Raw genomic sequence first — 19,711 nt, forward strand, 5'->3', positions numbered from 1 at the left:
CCTCAAAGCCAGGAGATCGTGGAACAACATATACCAAGTGCTAAAAGAAAATGGATGCCAACCAAGAATCTTACATACAGCAAAACTAAGCGTTAAATTTGATGATGAAATAAAAACCTTTCATGATAAACAAAAGTTAAAAGAATTTACAACTAGAAAGCTTGCACTAAAGAGACCCTCATCATTATATAGAATACATGTATGAAGATGTGAATTTGGTGTCAACATATATAATCAGAGATGTGATAAATTATGGTATAATGGTGTATTAAGAATTGTAATGCCAGCTGGCGTGGACCGAGTGTCAGACCTGAGGAGGAGCCCAGCCGGCACAGGGCGGGCATCTCGGGTACAGACCAGAGGAGGCACAGACCCGCTTTGCATGCGGGTCACCAGACCGAGCTCTGGACAAACACAAGGTCTCCCCAGCACCCACCACCTCACCAAACACCTTATGAGGGAAACAGACAGAACATATATTGGAAAATCCCATCAACCCTTAAAACCCATCAACCAGTGGGCGTGGCTACCAGCACAGTTCTGCGGCTGATCAGGTACCCAGTTTCCAACTCCCCTTAGCTGCGATAACTCAAAATTTTTCCCACAAGCTTTTTGGGGGGGGGGTGTAGCTACCAATGCAAAACAACAACTGTACAGGCACCTGGTTTCCATCTCAGAGACTAAGAGCAGGGAGGCTATAGGTGGAAGCTCAAGTCCTCTCACACCTGAACCACCCTGAATGCAGAGACTCAAGCTAGGAATAGACAACTCCACCTACTGGAAGAAAAGAAAACAGAGTTCTGAGAGATTTTTTTTTTTTTTTGCTTTCTTTTCTTCTCTCTCTCTTCTCATCCATTCATCCATTCTCCTCTACCCTTCCCCCTCTGTTCCTCACAACCTCAACTCAACATATGTGAAACCAAGAACTTTGCATGAAATAGGACTTTAACAACTGAATCACCAGAATAATATAATATAGAGGAATTACATATGCCCCACCTACTCCCCCTTTTTTCTTATTTTCTTTTTCCCTCTCTCTTTTTTCTCTTTCCTTCCTTGTTATTTTTTTCCCTCCTTACTCCCTCTATCCCACTTTCAACCCCCTAACTTTTACTATTTATATGTAGGGTAATTTTCTCAATACAGATAGGGTTTGAATTTATACATTCTTCTGTAAATTACCTGTCTATTGGTTAGAATTCCCCTCCAAAGTTGCTAAATTAGATTAACCCCATACCCTCACTCCTTTCCCCCTAAACATAACATCCTACATTGGAAATTCGTTCTCTATATGCCGCCAGAAATGATACGCCTTTTATGAAACTAATGACTATATTTTTAAATAATAATTGAAGCCAACATCTGTAGACATAGAGTCTAACTATAAATGTATTAATAATGAAAACTTGCGCTTAGATGATGTACTATTGATATTGGGAACTGTTAACATTGTCTTTCTCCACAAAAGAGAGATTTGAAACTATACAGGAGCAATATAAATATATGGGGAAAAATCATTAACACAACAGTTTCACAAAGCTTCAATGAAATGTGAGCAGTAAGAAAAGACAAGGAAAGAAAGGACCACAAACAATGCAGGTCAATTCAACATTAGAAGAGTAATATCTGCAGCAGATGGGATTCCAGATAAAGAGTTCAGAATATACATGCCTCAGATGATTTGGAGTCTCAAGGAAGACATTAGACAGCAATTTCAGACAATGAAAGATCACTTTGACAATGAATTACATAAACAAATTCAGGAAACAAAAGATCAACTCTACAGGGAGATAGAGGTTATTAAAAAAAAATAACCCGAAAACAGAAATCCTGGAAATCAAGGAAATAATAAACCAAATTAGAAACTCAAATGAGAGTATTACCAGCAGAGTAGAACACTTAGAAGATAGAACTTCAGATAACAAAGACAAAGGCCAGGTAGGTGGAACGGTGACCACCGACAGAAAAGGCCCAGTGGCCCGTGGCGGGACAGAGCTTCCAATCACTCCTGCAAGGTAGGCGGGCCTGTGACCCACCGGCAGAAGAGGAGCAGCGGCCTGCTGAGAGGCAGAGCCGCCCCCTCCCCCTACGCCGGCAAGGTAGAGGGAACTGTGACCACCCACAGAACAGGCCCAGCGGCCTGCTGAGGGGCAGAGCCGCCCCCCACCCCCCGCGCCTGTCAGGTAGGCGGAACTGTGACCACTGACAGAAAAGGCCCAGTGGCCCGCGGAGTGGCAGAGCTTCCAATCACTCCTGCAAGGTAGGCGGGCCTGCGACCCACCGGCAGAAGAGGAGCAGCGGCCTGCTGAGAGGCAGAGCCGCCCCCTCCCCCCCGAGCCTGCAAGGTAGACGGAACTGTGACCACCATCAGAACAGGCCAGACCTGCAACCGAGAGACAGAACAGGCCCAGTGGCCTCAGGAAGGGTAGAGCCGCCCCCCCCCCCGCGCCTGCAAGGTAGGCGGACCTGCGACCCACTGGCAGTACAGCCCCAGAGGCCTGCAGAGGGGCAGTGCCGCTGTCTGCGCCTGCAAAGTAGACAGAACTGTGACCACCGACAGAACAAGCCTAGCGGCCCGCAGAGGGACAGAGCCGCCGCCCGCGCCTGCGAGGGAGACTTTGCAACTATACAAGACCAATATAAATATATAGGGGGAAAATTCAATAGCACAACAGTTTCACCAAGTAGAAAGGAACGCGAACAGTATCAAGAGACAAGGAAAGAAAGGACCACAAGCATTGCAGGTCAACTCAACGTTAGAAGAGGTAATAGCTGCAGCATATGGAATGTCAGATAAAGAATTCAGGATATACATGCTTCAGATGATCTGGAGTCTCAAGGAAGACATCAGACAGCAAAATCAGACAATGAAAGATCACTTCAACAATGAATTACATAAACAAATCCAAGAAGCAAAAGATCAACTATACAGGGAAATAGAGGTTATAAAAAACAAACAAACAGAAATCCTAGAAATGCAGGAAGCAATAAGGCAACTTAAAAACTCAATTGAGAATACTACCAGCAGAGTAGAACACTTAGAAGACAGAACATCAGACAATGAAGATAAAGTATTTCAACTTGAAAAGAACATAGACAGCTCAGCAAGACTGTTAAGAAACCATGAGCAGAACATCCAAGAAATATGGGATAACATCAAGAGACCAAATTTAAGAGTCATTGGGATACAGGAAGGGCCAGAGTTTCAAACCAAAGGAATGAGCAGTCTATTCAATGAAATAATACGAGAAAACTTCCCAGACTTGAAGAATGAGACAGAACCCCAAATCCTAGAAGCCTACAGGACGCCGAATGTGCAAAATCATAAGAGACCCACACCTAGACACATTATAATGAAGATGCCCAACATACAGAATAAGGAGAGAATTTTAAAAGCTATAAGAGAAAGGAAGCAGATCACATTTAGGGGTAAGCCAATCAGGATAACAGCTGATCTTTCAACACAGACTCTGAAAGCTAGAAGATCCTGGAATAACATATTTCAAACACTGAAAGAAAATGGGTTCCAACCAAGAATTGTGTTTCCAGCGAAATTAAGCTTCAGGATGGAAGATGAAATTAAAACCTTCCACGATAAACAAAAGTTAAAAGAATTTGCAGCTAGAAAACCATCTCTTCAAAACATCCTTGGCAAAACATTACAGGAAGAGGAAATGGAAAATAACAATGAAAACCAACAGTGGGAGGTAGGACACTAAAGGGGGGAAAATAATCAAAGAGGAAAACAAACCATGTTTAGTAACATAAATAAACAAATATGGCTGGAAGAACAACCCATATCTCAATAATAACCCTAAATGTTAATGGCTTAAACTCACCAATCAAGAGACACAGGCTAGTAGAATGGATCACAAAACAAGACCCAACAATATGCTGCCTACAGGAGACACATTTGATAGGAAAAGACATACATAGGCTGAAGGTGAAAGATTGGGAAAAATCATATCACTCATATGGACTTCGGAAACAAGCAGGAGTATCCATACTCATATCAAATAAAATAGATTTCAAGCCAAAGTTAATCAAAAGGGATAAAGAGGGACACTATATACTGCTCAAGGGAACCATACACCAACAAGACATAACAATCATAAATATATATGCCCCAAACAATGGTGCAGCTATGTTCATCAAACAAACTCTTCTCAAGTTCAAGAGTCTAATAGACCACCACACCATAATCATGGGAGACTTCAACACACCTCTATCACCACTGGACAGATCTTCCAAACAAAAGTTGAATAAGGAAACTATAGAACTCAATAACACAATTAATAACCTAGACTTAATTGACATATATAGAATATACCACCCAACATCAAGCAGTTACACTTTTTTCTCAGCAGCACATGGATCCTTCTCAAAAATAGATCATATATTATGTCACAGGGCAACTCTTAGACAATATAAAGGAGTAGAGATAATACCATGCATCCTATCTGATCATAATGGAATGGAACTGAAAATCAACGATAAAAGAAGGAAGGGAAAAGAATACATCACTTGGAGAATGAACAATAGGTTACTGAATGATCAATGGGTTATAGAAGACATCAAGGAAGAAATTAAAAAATTCTTAGAGATTAATGAAAACACAGACACAACATATCAGAATCTATGGGACACATTGAAAGCAGTTCTAAGAGGAAAATTCATTGCTTGAAGTTCACTCCTTAAAAAAAGAAAAAACCAACAAATAAATGATCTCATACTTCATCTCAAAATCCTTGAAAAAGAAGAGCAAAACAACAGCAAAAGAAGTAGAAGGCAAGAAATAATTAAAATCAGAGCTGAAATTAATGAAATCGAAACAAAAGAAACAATTGAAAAAATTGACAAAACTAAAAGTTGGTTCTTTGAAAAAATAAACAAAATCGACAGACCCTTAGCCATGCTAGCGAAGAGAAGAAGAGAGATAACTCAAATTACTAACGTACGGGATGAAAGAGGCAATATCACAACAGACACTTCAGAAATACAGAAGATAATCAAAAATTATTTTGAATCCTTATACTCCAATAAATTAGAAGATAGTGAAGGCATAGATAAATTTCGTAAGTCATATGGTCTGCCCAGATTGAGTCAGGAGGATATAGACAACCTAAACAGACCAATATCAATTGAGGAAATAGAAGAAACCATCAAAAGACTACCAACTAAGAAAAGCCCAGGACCGGATGGGTATACAGCAGAGTTTTACAAAACCTTTAAAGAGGAACTAATACCAATACTTTTCAAGCTACTTCGGGAAATAGAAAAAGAGGGAGAACTTCCAAATTCATTCTACGAGGCCAACATCACCCTGATACCTAAACCACACAAAGACACTTCAAAGAAAGAAAACTACAGACCAATATCTCTAATGAACCTAGATGCAAAAATCCTCAATAAAATTCTGGCCACTCAGATACAAAAACTTATCAAAAAAATTGTGCACCATGATCAAGTAGGATTCATCCCTGGGATGCAAGGCTGGTTCAATATACGGAAATCAATAAATGTTATTCACCACATCAATAGACTTAAAAATAAGAATCATATGATCATCTCGATAGATGCGGAAAAAGCATTTGACAAAGTACAGCATCCCTTTATGTTCAAAACTCTAGAAAAACTAGGGATAACAGGAACATACCTCAATATTGTAAAAGCAATCTATGCTAAGCCTCAGGCTAGCATCATTATGAATGGAGAAAAATTGAAGGCATTCCCTCTAAAATCTGGAACAAGACAGGGATGCCCTCTCTCACCACTTCTGTTCAACATAGTTCTCGAAACACTGGCCAGAGCAATTAGACAGATGAAAGAAATTAAAGGCATCAAAATAGGAAAAGAAGAACTTAAATTATCACTATTTGCAGATGACATGATTCTATACCTAGCAGACCCAAAAGGGTCTTCAAAGAAACTATTAGAGCTAATAAATGAATTCAGCAAAGTGGCAGGATATAAAATCAACACGCATAAATCAAAGGCATTCCTGTATATCAGCGACAAATCCTCTGAAATGGAAATGAGGACAACCACTCCATTCACAATATCTTCAAAAAAAATAAAATACTTGGGAATCAACCTAACAAAAGAGGTGAAAGACTTATACAATGAAAACTACAGAACCCTAAAGAGAGAAATAGAAGAAGATCTTAGAAGATGGAAAAATATACCCTGTTCATGGATAGGCCGAACCAACATCATCAAAATGGCGATATTACCAAAAGTTCTCTATAGGTTTAATGCAATTCCAATCAAAATCCCAACGGCATTTCTTGTAGAAATAGAGAAAGCAATCATGAAATTCATATGGAAAAACAAAAGACCCAGAATAGCAAAAACAATGCTAAGCAGGAAGTGTGAATCAGGCGGTATAGCGATACCAGACTTCAAACTATACTACAGAGCAATAGTAACAAAAACAGCATGGTACTGGTACCAAAACAGGCGGGTGGACCAATGGTACAGAATAGAGGACACAGAAACCAATCCACAAAACTACAACTACCTTATATTTGATAAAGGGGCTAAAAGCATGCAATGGAGGAAGGATAGCATCTTCAACAAATGGTGCTGGGAAAACTGGAAATCCATATGCAACAAAATGAAACTGAATCCCTTTCTCTCGCCATGCACAAAAGTGAATTCAAAATGGATCAAGGAGCTTGATATCAAATCAGAGACACGCCGTCTGATAGAAGAAAAAGTTGGCTACGATCTACAGTCGGTGGGGTCGGGCTCCAAATTCCTCAATAGGACACCCATAGCACAAAAGTTAATAACTAGAATCAACAAATGGGACTTACTCAAACTAAAAAGTTTTTTCTCAGCAAAAGATACAATAAGAGAGGTAAATAGAGAGCCTACATCCTGGGAACAAATCTTTACTCCTCACACTTCAGATAGAGCCCTAATATCCAGAGTATACAAAGAACTCAAAAAATTAGACAATAAGAGAACAAACAACCCAATCAACAAATGGGCCAAGGACCTGAACAGACACTTCTCAGAGGAGGACATACAATCAATCAACAAGTACATGAAAAAATGCTCACCATCTCTAGCTGTCAGAGAAATGCAAATCAAAACCACCCTAAGATACCATCTCACTCCAGTTAGATTGGCAGCCATTATGAAGTCAAACAACAACAAGTGCTGGCGAGGATGTGGGGAAAAGGGTACACTTGTACATTGCTGGTGGGACTGCAAATTGGTGCAGCCAATTTGGAAAGCAGTATGGAGATTTCTTGGAAAGCTGGGAATGGAGCCACCATTTGACCCAGCTATTCCCCTTCTTGGTCTATTCCCTAAAGACCTAAAAAGAGCATGCTACAGGGACACTGCTACATCGATGTTCATAGCAGCACAATTCACAATAGCTAGACTGTGGAACCAACCTAGATGCCCTTCAATGGATGAATGGATAAAAAAAATGTGGCATTTATACACAATGGAGTATTACTCTGCATTAAAAAATGACAAAATCATAGAATTTACAGGGAAATGGATGGCATTAGAGCAGATTATGCTAAGTGAAGCTAGCCAATCCCTGAAAATCAAATGCCAAATGTCTTCTTTGATATAAGGAGAGTAACTAAGAACAGAGTAGGGTCGAAGAGCATGAGAAGAAGATTAACATTAAACAGGGATGAGAGGTGGGAGGGAAAGGGAGAGAGAAGGGAAAATGCATGGAAATGGAAGGAGACCCTCAGAGTTATACAAAAGTACATACAAGAGGAAGTGAGGGGAAGGGGAAAAATAATATAAGGGGGACAAACGAATGTCAGTAGAGGGAGCATAGAGAGAAGAGGGGAGGGGAGGGGAGGGGAGGGGGGATAGTAGAGGATAGGAAAGGCAGCAGAATACAACAGACACTAGTATGGCAATATGTAAATCAATGGATGTGTAACTGATGTGATTCTGCAATCTGTATATGGGGTAAAAATGGGAGCTCATTACCCACTTGAATCAAATTGTGAAATATGATATATCAAGAACTATGTAATGTTTTGAACAGCCAACAATAAAAAAATTAAAAAAAAAAAACAAAGACAAAGTATATCAACTTGAAAAGAACTTAGGCAGCAGAAACCATTAGCAGAACATCCAAGAAATATGGGATAACATAAAGAGACCAAATTAAGATTATTGGGATACAGGGAGGTATTGAGGTCCAAACCAAAGAAATGAGCAATCTGTTCAATGAAATAATATTAGAAAACTTCCCAGACTTGAAGAATGAAACAGAAATCCAAATCCTAGAAGCCCACAGGACGCTGAATGTGCAAAATCACAAGAGATCCCCACCAAGACACATTATAATGAAGATGCCCAACATACAGAATAAGGAGAGAATCTTAAAAGCCACAAGAGAAAGGAAACAGATTACATTTAGGGGCAAACCAATCAGGTGAATGGCTGATCTTTCAACCCAGACTCTGAAAGCTAGAAGATCCTGGAACAACATATTTCAAACGCTGAAAGATAATGGGTTCTAACCAAGAATCTTGTATTCAGTGAAATTAAGCTTCAGGATTGAAGATGAAATAAAAACCTTCCATGATAAACAAAAGTTAAAAGAATTTGCAGCTAGAAAACCGGCACTTCAGAACATCCTTGTCAAAACATTACATGAAGAGGAAATGAAAAATAACAATGAAAACCAACAGTGGGAGGTAGTACAGTAAAGGAAAAACTAATCCAAGAGGAAAACCAAATCATGTTAAATAACAAAAATAAACAAATATGGCTGGAAGTACAAACCATATCTCAATAGTAATCCTAAATGTTAATGGCTTAAACTCACCAATCAAAAGACATAGGCTAGTAGACTGGATTAAAAAAATTATCCAACAATGTGCTGCCTACAAGAGACTCATCTGATAGGAAAAGACATACACAGACTGAAAGTGAAAGGTTGGGAAAAATCATACCACTCACATGGACCTCAGAAGCAAACAGGGGTGTCCATACTCATATCAAATAAAATAGACTTCAAGCCAAAGTTAATCAAAAGGGATAAATAAGGACACTTAAATTAAGGGAAGCATACACCAACAAGACATAACAATCATTAATATATATGCCCCAAACAATGGTGCAGCTACGTTCATCAAACAAACTCTTCACAAGTTCAAGAGTCAAATAGACCACAACACAATAATCATGGGAGATTTTAACACACCTCTCTCACTGCTGGACAGATCTTCCAAACAAAAGTTGAATAAAGAAACTAGAGAACTCAATAATACAATTAATAACTTAGACTTAATTGACATATATAGAATAAAGCACCCAAAATCAAGTGGATACACTTTTTTCTCAGCAGCACATGGATCCTTCTCAAAAATAGACCATATATTATGTCACAGGGCAACTCTTAGCAAATACAAAGGAGTAGAGATACTACCATGCATGTTATCTGATTATAATGGAATGAAATTGGAAATCAATGATAAAATAAGGAAGAAAAATTCCTATATCACATGGAGAATGAAAAATACACTAATGAATGAACAATGGGTTATAGACGACATCAAAGAGGAAATTAAAAAATTCTTAGAGGTAAATGAAAACTCAGACACAACATATCGCAATCTCTGGGACAGTGTGAAAACAGTTCTAAGAGGAAAATTCATTTCATGGAGTTCATTCCTTAAAAGAAGAAAAAGCCAACAAATAAATGACCTCACACTACATCTCAAATCCCTAGAAAAAGAAGAACAAATCAGCAGCAAATGCAGTAGAAGTCAAGAAATAATTAAAATCAGAGCTGAAATCAATGAAATCGAAACAAAAGAAACAATTGAAAAAATTGACAAAACTAAAAATTGGGTCTTTGAAAAAATAAATCAGATTGATAGACCATTAGCCATGCTAACGAAGAGAAGAAGAGAGAGAACCCAAATTACTAGCTTATGGGATGAAAAAGACAACATCACAACAGACACTTCAGAAATACAGAAGATAATTAGAAATTATTTTGAAACCCTATACTCTAATAAAATAGAAGATAGTGAAGTCATCAATAAATTCCTTAAGTCATATGATCTGCCCAGATTGAGTCAGGAGGATATACACAACTTAAATAGACCAATATCAAGTGAGGAAATAGAAGAAGCCATCAAAAGATTACCAACCAAGAAAAGCCCAGGACCAGACAGATATACAGCAGAGTTTTACAAGACCTTTAAAGAAGAACTAATACCAATACTCTTCAATCTATTTCAGGAAATAGAAAAAGAGGGAGTTCTTCCAAATTCATTCTACGAGGCCAATATCATTCTGATTTCAAAACCAGACAAAGACACTTCAAAGAAAGAAAACTTCAGACCAATATCTTTAATGAATATAGATGCAAAAATCCTCAATAAAATTTTGGCAAATCAGATACAAAAACATATCAAAAAGATCATGCACCATAACCAAGTGGGATTCATCCCCAGGATACAAGACTGGTTCAATATATGGAAATCAATAAATGTAATTCACCACATCAATAGACTTAAAGATAAGAACCATATGATCAATCTCGATAGATGCAGAAAAAGCATTTGACAAAATACAGCATCCCTTTATGTTCAAAACACTAGAAAACCTAGGGATAACAGGAATTTACCTCAACATTGTAAAAGCTATATATGTTAAGCCTCAGTCCAGCATCTTTCTAAACGGAGAAAAATTGAAGGTATTCCCTCTAAAATCTGGAACACGACAGGGATGCCCTCTCTCACCACTTCTATTCAAAATAGTTCTTGAAACACTAGCCAGAGCAATTAGACAGATGAAAGAAATTAAAGGCATAAATATAGGAAAAGAAGAACTTAAATTGGCACTATTTTCTGATGACATGATCCTATACCTAGCAGACCTAAAAGGTTCTACCAAGAAACTTCTAGAACTAGAAGTTCAGCAAAGTGGCAGGATATAAAATCAACACCCATAAATCAAAGGCATTCCTGTATATCAGTGGCAAATCCTCAGAAATGGAAATGAGGACAACTACCCCATTCACAATATCCTCAAAAAACAAAAAATAAAATACCTGGGAATCAGTCAACCAAAAGAGGTAAAAGATCTACACAATGAAAACTACAGAACCCTAAGGAGAGAAATAGAAGAAGACCTTAGAAGATGGAAGGATATACCTTGCTCATGGATAGGCAGAATCAATATTATTAAAATGGCCTTATTACAAAAAACACTTTACAGATTCAATGCAATTCTGATCAAAATCCCAATGTCATTCCTTGCAGAAATAGAAAAAGCAATCATGAAATTCATCTGGAAAATAAGAGACCCAGGAAGAGACCCAAGAGACCCAAATAAGCAGGAAGAGTGAAACAGAGGGTATCACAATACCAGATTTTAAATTATACTACAGAGCAATAACAAAAACAGCATGGTACTGGCACCAAAACAGGTGGGTAGGCCAATGGTACAGAATAGAGGACACAGAGACCAATCCACAAAATTACAACTACCTTATATTAGACAAAGGTGCTAAAAGAATGCAATGGGAAAAGGATAGCATCTTCAACAAATGGTGCTGGGAGAACTGGAAATCCATATGCAACAAAATGAAATTGAATCCCTTTCTCTCACCATGCACAAAAGTTAACTCAAAATGGATCAAGGAGCTAGGAATCAAACCAGAGACTCTGTGTCTAATAGAAGAAAAAGTTGGCCCTAATCTCCATCACGTTGGGGCAGGCCTCAAATTCCTTAATAAGACACCCATAGCACAAGAGTTAAAACCAAGAATCAAAAATGGGACGAATTCGAACTAAAAAGTTTTTTTCTCAGCAAGAGAAATAATATGTGAAGTGAATAGGGAACCTACATCCTGGGAACAAATTTTTACCCCTCACACATCAGATAGAGCTCTAATCTCTAGAGTATACAAAGAACTTAAAAAGCTAAACAACAACAAAATAAATAACCCAATCAACAAATGGGCCAAGGACCTGAACAGACACTTCACAGAAGAGGATATACAATCAATCAACAAATACATGAAAAAATTCTCACCATCTCTAGCAATCAGAGAAATGCAAGTTAAAATTACTCTAAGATACCATCTCACTCCAGTAAGAATGGCAGTCATTATGAAGTCAAACAACAACAAGTGCTGGCAAGGATGTGGGGAAAAAGGTACACTCATACATTGCTGGTGGGACTGCAAATTGGTGCAGTCAATTTCGAAAGCAGTATGGAGATTCCTTGAAAAGCAGGAATGAAACCACCATTTGACCCAGCTATTCCCCTTCTCAGACTATACCCAAAAGACCTAAAAAGAACATACTACAGGGACACAGCCACATCAATGTTTATAGCAGCACAATTCACAATAGCTAGACTGTGGAACCAACCTAGATGCCCTTCAATAGATGAACTGGCATTTATACACAATGTAATATTACTAAGCACTAAAAAATAACAAGATCATGGCATTTGCAGGGAAATGGATGGCATTAGAGCAGATTATGCTAAGTGAAGTTAGCCAATCCCTAAAAAATAAATGCCAAATGTCTTCTCTGATATAAGGGAGGGTGACTCAAAATGGGATAGGGAGGAAGAGCATGAGAAGAAGATTACCACTAAATAGGGAAGAGAGGTGGGAGGGAAAAGGAGGGAGAAGGGGAATTGCACGGAAGATGGAAGGAGACCCTCATCGTTATACAGAATACATGTATGATATTGTGAGGAGAAAAGAAAAATGAATTGTGCCACATTAGATTGGGTAGAGAGAAGCGAAGGTAGGGGAGGGGAGGGGAAGGGGGATAGGAAGGGCAGCAGAATAAAATAGACATTATTATTATTGTATGTATATAGGTGACTGTATGACCAATGTGATTCTGCAACCTATACAATCAGAAAAATGAGAAATTATACCCCATTTGATTCAAATGTATGAAATGTCAACATCATTGTACTGGCATGTGTAACTAATTAAAAAATAAATAAATTAATTAAAAAATAATATAAAAAGAATTGTAATGCAAAAATAAATTTAAAAAAGAAAAAAATAAATTAAATGCAATTTATACTTATATCTGAAAAGAAAGAAAGAAAGCCTGCTCTAAAGAACATCATCAGCAAAATATTCCAAGAAGAGGAAATGAAAAACAATGATGAAAATCAGCAGAGGGAGGGATTACACTACAGGAAAATCTAATCAGAGGAGAAACCAAGTCATTGTTAAATACCAAAAATAAACAAAAATGTCTGGAAATACAAATCATGTCTTAATAATAACCCTGAATATTAATGGCCTAAACTCACCAATCAAAAGACATAGACTAGCAGATAGAATTAAAAGAAAAAAGACCCAACAATATGCTGCCTCCAAGAGAGTCACCTCATATAAAAAGACATCCACAGACTGAAGGTGAAGGGTTGGGAAAAATCATACCACTCACATGGACTGAGGAAGCAAGCAGGGGTTTCCATTCTCATATCAAATAAAGCAGACTTAAACTAAAGTCGACCAAAAAGGATTTAAAAAAAAGGACACTACATACTGCTCAAGGGAACCATACACGAACAAGACTTAACAATTATAAATATATATGCCCCAAACAATGGAGCATTTACGTTCATCAAACAAACTCTTCTCAAGCTCAAGAGTCAAATAGGGGCTGGGGATGTGGCTCAAGTGGTAGCGCGCTCGCCTGGTATGCGTGTGGCCCGGGTTCGATCCTCAGCACCACATACAGACAAAGATGTTGTGTCCGCTGAGAACTAAAGAATAAATATTTAAAAAAAAAAAAAAAAAAAAAAAAAAAAAAAAAAAAGAGTCAAATAGACCACAACACAATAATTGGATGACTTTAACACACCTCTTTCATCACTAGATAGATCTTCCAAAGAAAAGCTGAACAAAGAAACTATAGAACTCAATAATACAATCAATTACAGACTTAACTGACATATAAGAACATTTCGTCCTTCAACAAGAGAATACGCTTTTTCTCAGAAGCACATGGATCCTTTGGTAAAATAGACTGTATACTATGCCACAAAGCAACTCTTAGCAAATATAAAAAAGTAGAGATACTACCCTACATTTTATCAGATCATAATGGAATTAAATTAGAAATCAATGATAAAATAAGAAATAAAATTCACTCCAACACCTGGAGACTAAGTAATATGCCACTGAATGAACAATGTGTTACAGAAGACATCAAGGAGGAGATTAAAAAAATTTTAAAGGTGAATGAGAACACAGATACAATATATTGAAATCTCTGGGACACTATGAAAGCAGTTCTAAGAGGAAAGTTCATTGCATGGAATTTATTCCTTAAAAGAAGAAAAAATCAACAAATAGATGACTTAATATTACATCTCAAAGCCCTAGGAAAAAAAAGAACAAATCAACACAAGAAGATAGGAAATAATTAAAATCAGAGCTGAAATCAATGATATTGAAACAAAAGAAACAATTGAAAAATTGACAGAACAAAAAGTTGCTTCTTTGAAAAAATAAATAAAATTGACAGACCCTTAGCCATGCTAACAAAGAGAAGGAGAGAGAAAACTCAAATCACGAACATATGTGATGAAAAAGGAAATATCACAACAGACACTACAGAAATACAAAAGAAAATTAGAAATTATTTTAAAAACTTGTACTCCAATAAAATAGAAGTTATCGAAGGCATCAATAAATTTCTAGAGACATATAATTTGCCCAAATTGAATCAGGATGATATACACAATTTAAATAGATCAATTTCATGTGACAAAATAGCAGAGCCATCAAAAGTCTACCAACCAAGAAAAGGCCAGGACTGGACAGATACACACCCGAGTTCTACAAGAACTTTAAAGAACTAATACCAATACTCTTCAATTTATTTCAGGAAATAGAAAAAGAGGCAGCACTTCCAAACTCATTCTATAAATGAGGCCAATATCACTCTGATTCTAAAACTGGGCAAAGACATATTGAAAAAAAACTTCAGACCAATATCTCTAATGAACATAGATGCAAAAATTCTCAATAAAATTCTGGCAACATGTCAAAAAGATCATGCACCACGATCAAGTGGGATTCATTCCAGTAATGGAAGGTTGTTTCAACATATGGAAATCAATAAATGTAATTCATCACATCAATAGACTTAAAGATAATAATCATATGATTATCTCAATAGACACAGAAAAAGCATTTGAAAAAATATAGCACCCCTTTATGTTCAAAACACTAGAAAAACTAGGGATAACTGGAACATATCTCAACATCAGAAAGGCTATGTATTCTAAGCCCCAGGCCAACATCATTCTAAATGGAGAAAAATTTAAGGAATTCCCTCTGAAAACTGGAACAAGACAGGGATGCCCTCTTTCACCACTTCTATTTAACATAGTTCTTAAAACACTGGCCAGAGCAATTAGTCAGATGAAAGAAATTAAAGGGATACACATAGAAAAAGAAGAACTCAAATTGGCACTATTTGCTTGATGATATGATTCTATACCTAGAAGACCCTAAAAGTTCCACCAGAAAACTTCTAGAACTAGTAAATGAATTCAGCAAAGTAGCAGGATATAAAATCAACACCCATAAATCAAATGCATTTCGGTATATCAGTGACAAATCCTCAGAAAGGGAAATGAGGAAAACTACCCCATTTTCAATTGCCTCAAAAAAAAAAAACAAAACTTGGGAATCAACAAAAGAAATGAAAGATCTATATAATGAACCCTAAAGAAAGAAATCAAAGAAGACCTTAGAAGATGGAAACATCTACCTTGCTCTTGTATAGGCAGAATTAATATTATCCAAATGACCATACTTCCAAAAACACTATTCATATTTAATGCAATTCCAATAAAATTTCCAATGACATTCCTCATAGAAATAGAAAAAGCAATCATGAAATTCATCTGGAAAAATAAGAGACCCAGAATAGCTAAAGCAATCCTTAGCAGGAAGAGTGAACCAGGTAGCATCACTATACCAGATCTTAAACTACACTACAGAGCAATAGTAACAAAAACAGCATGGTGTCAGCACCAAAACAGACTGGTAGAGCAGTGGTACAGAATAGAGATCACAGAGACTAACCCACAATACTACAATTATCTTATGTTAGACAAAGGTGCCAAGAACATGCATTGGAGAAAAGATAGCCTCTTCAACAAATGGTGCTGGGAAAACTGGAAATTTGTATGCAACAAAATGAAATTAAACCCCATCTCTCACCATGCACAAAACTCAACTCAAAATGGATCAAGGATTTAGGAAGACAACCAGAGACCCTGAGTCTAATAGAAGAAAAAGTAGGCCCTATTCTCCATCATGTGGGATTAGGCCCCAACTTCCTTAATAAGACTCCTGTGGCACAAGAATTAAAATCAAGAGTCAATAAATGGGATAGACTCAAATGAAAAAGTTTCTTTTCTTTTTTTTAATATTTATTTTTCAGTTTTCAGCGGACATAACATCTTTGTTTGTATGTGGTGCTGAGTATCAAACCCGGGCCGCACGCATGCCAGGTGAGTGCGCTACCGCTTGAGCCACATCCCCAGCCCCGAAAAAGTTTCTTCTCAGAAAAAGAAGCAATCTTTAAGGTGAACAGAGAGCCTACATCCTGGGAGCAAATTTTTACCCCTCACACATCAGATAGAGCACTAATCTCTAGGGTATATAAAGAACTCAAAAAGCTAAGCACCAAAGAAACAAACAACCCAATCAAGAACCCGAACAGACACTTCTCAGAAGATGATATACAATTGAACAACAAATATATGAAAAAATGTTCATCATCTTTAGCAATTAGATAAATGCAAATCAAAGCTACTCTAAGATATCATCTCACTCCAGTCAGAACGGCAGCTATTATGAAGACAAACAACAATAAGTGTTGGTGAGGATGTGGGGAAAAAGGTACACTCATACACTGCTGGTGGGACTGCAAATTGATGCAGCCAATATGGAAAGCAGTATGGAGATTTCTTGGAAAATTGGGAATGGAGCCACCATTTAACCCAGTTATCCCTCTCCTGGTCTATACCCAAAGGACTTAAAAATAGCATACTATTGGGACACAGCCACATCAGTGTTTATAGCAGCACAATTCACAATAGCTAAACTGTGGAACCAACCTAGATGCCCTTCAATAGATGAATAGATAAAAAAAAATGTGGCATGAATACACAATGGAATATTACTCAGCAATAAAATAGAATAAAATCAAGGCATTTGCAGGTAAATGGATGGAGTTAGAGAAGATAATGCTAAGTGAAGTTAGTCAATCCCCCCCAAACAAATGCTGAATGTTTTCTTTGATATAAGGAGGCTGATTCATAGTGGGATAGGGAGAGGGAGCATGGGAGGGATAGGGCAGAAAGGTTGCAGGGGAAGGGAGGGGGTATGGGGTTATTAATGATGGTGGAATGTGATGATCATTATTATCCAAAGTACAGGTATGAAGACACAAATTGTTATGAATATACTTTGTATACAACCGGAGATATGAAAAATTGTGCTCTATATGTGTAATAAGAATTGTAATGCATTCTGCTATCACATATAAATAAAAATAATAATAATAAGAATAATAAAAAAATCTTTAGATTGAAAATTAGGATAAAATAACAGTTTTTACTGATTTTATGCCACTCGTTTAGTACAGAAAAATAATATTCTAAATAAACTGAAACTTGCTTCAAAGGAGAAATTAATAAATTAATACAATTTAAATATGATAAGCTTATTTATTACTCCAAGAGTTAGGGGTTTTTAGTCCAAAATTTTTATAGCAATAATGAGATGATCTGATTCATTATAAATGATATACAAACATTGCACTATAATATTCAAATGCCTACACTTTGAAAATTAAGTTAAACTCCTCTACAAATGATAAACATAGTTTGATAATCAGTAGTGTACATTAAATAAATAACCACAAGCCCTTTTAAGATACTTTTCTATTTTTATGGTGCTCCATTATGTTCTGATGGAATTATCCTGTTCCAATACTAGGCCTTTCTTTTGACTTTAGCCCTTACAACAAGGGTCTTCCAATATCATGGAGGGTGCAATATGCTTTACACCTAGATGGATGTGACACTGAATCTAAATATCACTTGCTGGCATTCTGAGTTTTCTCTTTGCCTTCATTTTCTCATCTGTTACTTGGGTATCATCCTGAACAACCTAAATGACGTGACAGGGCTACCATCATAGTCCAATGAAATAATGTATACAAAGTATCTGGCATATCATAATATTCAATTACTTTCATCAGTGCCATTTTTAATTTCCTAGGAATAAATTACCAGAGCTTATTTATAAATGGTATTTAAGTTTGTAGTGAGTTGTTACAATTCTTATCCAGGAGAATTGAGAGAAAAAGTTTAAAAATACCAGTCAGATAAAAACATTCAAGGACAGGTGGTGCCATCTGCCAAATGGGCCTTCTTAAAATTATAGTTAGACATTAATATAAAACAATGTTTATCACACTGAAAATGTTGAGATTTTGGTACACAAAATCTATCTTATTTCTTGTTAATGAATATATATCCACTACAATTTCGTTCAAGTAAATGAAGGAGTTGTGCTTCTTTATATGGGATGATGTATTTTTTTATTTAAAAAAAATTTTTAGTTACACATGGACACAATATCTTTATTTTGTTTATTCATTTTTATGTGGTGCTGAGGATTGAACCCAGTCCCTCACACATGTGAGGCAAGCGCTCTGCCACTGAGCACAGCCCCAGCCCATATTTTTAATAATGAAATGCTGTCAGAAACAGGACCACCACCTACAGAGCTCAGAATCCTAAACAAACACCAATTTGTAGAATAGCCAAGAGCACAGGTCAAAAACTACTTGGAGAGGTCACCTGTTAAACAAGCAGGGATAGTTAGCTTACTAATTATCTTATATTTGATTTGATGTTATAAAATTAAGAAAGAGCAGTGGTGGCTTTATCTTTTGGCTGTTGGTTATGTAAAATTCAGGAAATATGCATAATGTATGAAAAATTCAGTTGACGTAATCTTGTATTTTCAATGATGTTTTGGATTATTATAGAGCACCTGTTTGTGTCAGAGAAAAGAATGTGAGAAGAGACATATTTACCAGGAATTTAAAGGAGCTGCAGGCATAGGAATTCTCAATTCTAGAGTATTGGCTTAGCATTTACTAGGCCCAGGGTTCAATCTCAGCTCTGAAAGGGGGTGGGGGAAGGAGCTACTTTGTAGTGGAAGATAATTGAATATATGTCCAACCAATTAGGAAATACATTTTAAAAGTGGCATAAAACAAAATCAAGTTTGGATCTGTTCTTTGGAGTACTAGGTACCAGATGGGTGAAATAGGGCTGTACTAGAGAGCCCTGCCTAATTCAAAATATTGTCTCCAGCAGTCTGACACCAAGGAATAAGTGATTATTGTATCTTCAGAAAGACTGTATTAAATTGTGTTCAAATTACCTTAGTGAGTTGATCAATTAGCAATTGTCATGGAATAAGTTATCAGATTATCTAGTGATTCTGAAAAAATGCAGAAAAAGCAATTTAGTTTTTTTGGGAATGGGGAAGATTTTAGGAAGTTCCCAGCATAAATTGTTTATAAGGAAGAGCAAATGAGAAGCCAATAAAGGAGATGGGACTTAGGGAATAGGAAGCAGGAGCACCATGTAACATCAGCACTATAAAATCTTTAAGGAT

At 36.8% G+C, this 19,711-nt stretch overlaps 1 pseudogene; it reads right to left on the bottom strand.

Moving 5' to 3' along the window:
* Positions 1-304: 304 nt before the first annotated feature.
* Positions 305-19,711, bottom strand: part of LOC124102889 (spindle and kinetochore-associated protein 2-like) — a 48,052-nt pseudogene continuing 28,645 nt past the window's right edge.

The sequence above is a fragment of the Marmota monax genome, unplaced genomic scaffold (assembly GCF_021218885.2).
Source record: "Marmota monax isolate L192 unplaced genomic scaffold, Marmota_monax_Labrador192_F-V1.1 WCK01_AAM20220418_F8-fsc00112, whole genome shotgun sequence".
NCBI classification, from domain to species: domain Eukaryota; kingdom Metazoa; phylum Chordata; class Mammalia; order Rodentia; family Sciuridae; genus Marmota; species Marmota monax.